Here is a 3,927-nt window from a genome sequence, read left to right on the forward strand (position 1 = left end):
TGACTGCACTCTTAGCTGTTTCGTCTATGGAACAAACACAACATTATAGTGATTCCCCCCTATAGTGTGTGTGCGTGTGTGTTTGTGTGAGTGATATTGGAGGCCTACAATGACAATGTCAATTATTAGACACATCCATCTCTTCTCTGATAGCCTATCCGCCAGCTAAGAAGTCTGCACGCCCCGTCATGCGCTCTATGGTATGTCAAAGTCACACACATTGATTCGGTTAGTGAACAAGCGTATTTTGGTTCGACTATGATGATGATTTAAACCTGACACTCTACATCTGAGGCAAGATTTTGTATTTCACCATCGAGAATGTCAAGCATTCATCCCACAAATTAGAAAATGTGATTTACTAGATATGCTAGATGTCTTAGTCCATCATTTCAACATACTTCATGACACATCCAATGCGAAACTGCGTTGTCAACTTCGTCTGTTACTTTCTTTATGGGTGGGCATTTTCATGGTTTACCACTAGAGGTCAATAGCAGGTTATATTCCCCAATGTTTAACTATGGTAAAAACTCTTGGTGTGATATAACCTTTTTGATTCAATGCCAGTATTAGAAATGATTCGACAACATGACATGTTAAATGTAATGTGCAAGCTTTAACTGAGCTATCAACCTGGCTACATTTTTTTTAATCGATTGTGGATTAAGAATAAACGGTCCCTTTGCGACACCAATTGACCAATAAATGCATCACATACTGGTAATGCGTGTGATGAACGCTGAGAAGCATGATTTTGTTAATAAGCTAGAACTACTGGACCAGCGTTACACCAGTGACATTAAAACAATGTATTTACTGAGATATAAAGCCTGGTAGTTTGCAAGGGTCAAATAAACATACATTTGAATTTGTTTTGTATTAGGCTTACATTTAAATATGTTAGCCTACTTCAGTTTTCAGTAAACGCCATGAGTGAATGGCGTTAGGATTCAAATGCACATAACCCCCCTATTGAAAGACACCCACATACATCCATTTCATCAAGATTCCCCAACGGGCACATTCGAATAAAGCAATGGAGCGGGTTGGGTGATTGCAGTAGGTTAAAGGGCTAGTGTGGTAGGGATTGAGTCTGTTTAATTTCTTACCGATTGGAGTGAGATCATTCTGTATGAGGTATAAACCAGGATGGGAAAGGGTATGGAATCAGGAAAGGGCTGGGGTCAGGTTCAATGTAGCCTACACGTTTTATCCAAATCGTTGGCCAAACCACAAAAGGCCTGCATGATTTACATCATCACCGTTCATCATTGTCAAAGCTTTAACGGTGTAAAAATGCTTACATTCAGTAAGTATAAAATACAAATTAAAAAAGTCAAATAAATAAACACATTTTACAGTGATTAGCCTGAACACTGGTTTGAATTTAAACTTTTTTAAACTGTAATTCCCAGCGGCCAGAAGCCGAGCGAATACGAAAAATGACGATAATGACGTCAGGCGCTGTGCTAGTCTCGTTTCGCTTACTGCGAAGGAGAGGAAAAAAGCAAGCTACAAGAAGGAAGAGCAATGGCGACATTGGATCGCCAAATACCAAGTCCGGATACGTTTCTGTGTAAACCTTGGTCTACTTTCGTTAAAGCAACCAAATTACAGTATTTTGACAGTAAGTGTGCACATTAATGATGTCGTACATTTTAGTGACACGTGTTGTGACTGTGTCGTTGAACTGAGATTGAGTTGAGCTCGTGTCCTCTTCCATGCATCTGTCAAAGCTGAAAGAAACTAAACAGAAACTATCATTATAAATAGAGTATGTACAATACAATTGCCTTTCGAGGAATCCGAATTGGCAACGTCAGCCACTCATAGGCACTTTTGGTACGCTAGAATATGTAACGGTTGGTGAGTAATCGCTAAGTTTCTTTGCTAGTTGGTTTTGACAGCTCCTCTTGATTTACTGGAAGGCACATAGCTAGCTAACTAGCTCATAGCAGCCTGCTGCTCGTGTGTTAGCTCGACCCAGCATGGCTGCATGCATGGTCCGTCCATTGACTCCAAAGTTTTCCTGCACCCGTTGTTATTCTGATGGCAATAACAATGTTTGTTCATTCCGATAACAGATTCTCCCTTCGAAGACAGTGCGAAATACCTTATCGGACAACAAGGATGGCAATAAAACTCAGCAGAGAAGGTAAGATTAACATGTGGTGCTGTCACGCTCATGACAACGTGTTGTTATTGTCTGTGACGACACTCCTGCTGGCCTTCTATGGCAGTTTTCAGACATGCCAACTACATACTTTATGCGAAGTACGTGAAAAGAGATACATTTGATACTGGAACAGAAATGAGAAATAATCTATTCCGCTATCTTTCTCGGTGTAAACGTTAGAATAATGTGAACAGATTAAAAAAGGTGGTTGTCACAATTAAGTTAGGTTCTGTACCATTTCTACTAGTGATAATAATGCATAAATGATAACTTAGACCATTTCAGTGAGCACTGCCATGGCAGCATTGTAGTTAGCCGTCCTGTAGCCAACTGTTACTGTATGTCTCAAAATATATTAGTCATGCCCCATTATCTCAAGTACCAGATGACCTCCTCTTGCCATCTAACTCTCAGCCAGACAGCACTGTAGTCCCTGGAGTTATTGACCCATAGCCTATAGTCAGGTCATTCTGAGAGTGGGAGGGGAGGGAAAGGAGCACACTCAGACACACAGCTCCAGCTGATGAGGGTCAGGCAGTACCGAAGGGATGACTGACGGCAGCACAGCCCCGACCACATAATCATCTCTGGAAATAGTGACTGGTGCAGTGCCCCTTGGTTCCGTGTGTTGCTAATCAGCAGTCCTGTTGCAGAGTGTCGGCAGCGTTGAACCCCAAGCTGCTGTAATGTTGTATGGAGAGGAGTTGTAGCACAAGCTTGTCCTGACGGGTGTTAAAACATCAAAAGATGAGAAGGTTCAAAAACGAAATACTTCATTGACGAAAAAGGAGTATTTGTTTTTGTTTGCCGGGCTTTGGCACGGCAGCTGGTTTTTGGCAGTGTCTGCACAGGGGTAAAGCTACACACTCTGTTCTTATTTGCCTTGGCTGAGACAAAGGAAATAGCATTTGTTCTTTTACAAGTACGGCAATCGCCCACTCTGCTGCTTTGTGTGAAACATGACGGACGATAGGGTTTCGGACGATAGGTTCACCCCTTCACTACCCCCCCCTCTCCACACAACCTCTCCCCCCCCCTCCCCCTTCCACCACCACGCACAACAACTTCCCTAAAACCCAAAGACGTTTTGGTTTCACCTCAGACGGGGAAGAACCCCCACCGCTCTGGGTGTTTTTGCACGCGTCGAGCCGGGGGGAAAGTTCCCCCTCGGCCGCGGCTCTGGTCCTCGTTAACCACCGTGAGGGACCGGTCCTCACCACAACCTTGACGTCGCTGGTGCCTACCGCCTGGCTCGGTGCCTACCCGCCTGGCTCGGTGCCTTTTGCGCAGGGACGAGAAAATGGCCCGTCGCATCCCTGCCTGCGTCTGCACCCTCTCGGTGCACCAGATGATAGGGAAACATTGTCTGCCAACGCGATAGGGGTCACGGGCAAACACTCGCGCCGTGTTTCCGTCCAGTTGGTTCCACTCACTCTGTTTTTCCTACCGTGGTGCACAACTCTAAGTCTAACCTTAACCATGAACCTTGACCTTGCTCTTAGTAGTAAACCGTGGTCGGACAATCTGACAGGTAGGATAAAATGTTCTCTGTTATCTCTTCTTATGAGTCATAAATAACCCCCCCCTGCTAGTAAGTGTGGTGTTTCTCTGAATGAGGGCAAATGAGACCAGTTGTATGAGTGTGGACAGGCAGAGGGTCTTGTTATTCCCCCTGTCCCGTGGTTGGACGAGCGTTGTGAACAGGGAAATGGGCAGACGGCCCCGCTCTTTTTGATGTTGTGTGTCTC

Source organism: Osmerus eperlanus, chromosome 17 (genome assembly GCF_963692335.1).
Source record: "Osmerus eperlanus chromosome 17, fOsmEpe2.1, whole genome shotgun sequence".
NCBI lineage: Eukaryota > Metazoa > Chordata > Actinopteri > Osmeriformes > Osmeridae > Osmerus > Osmerus eperlanus.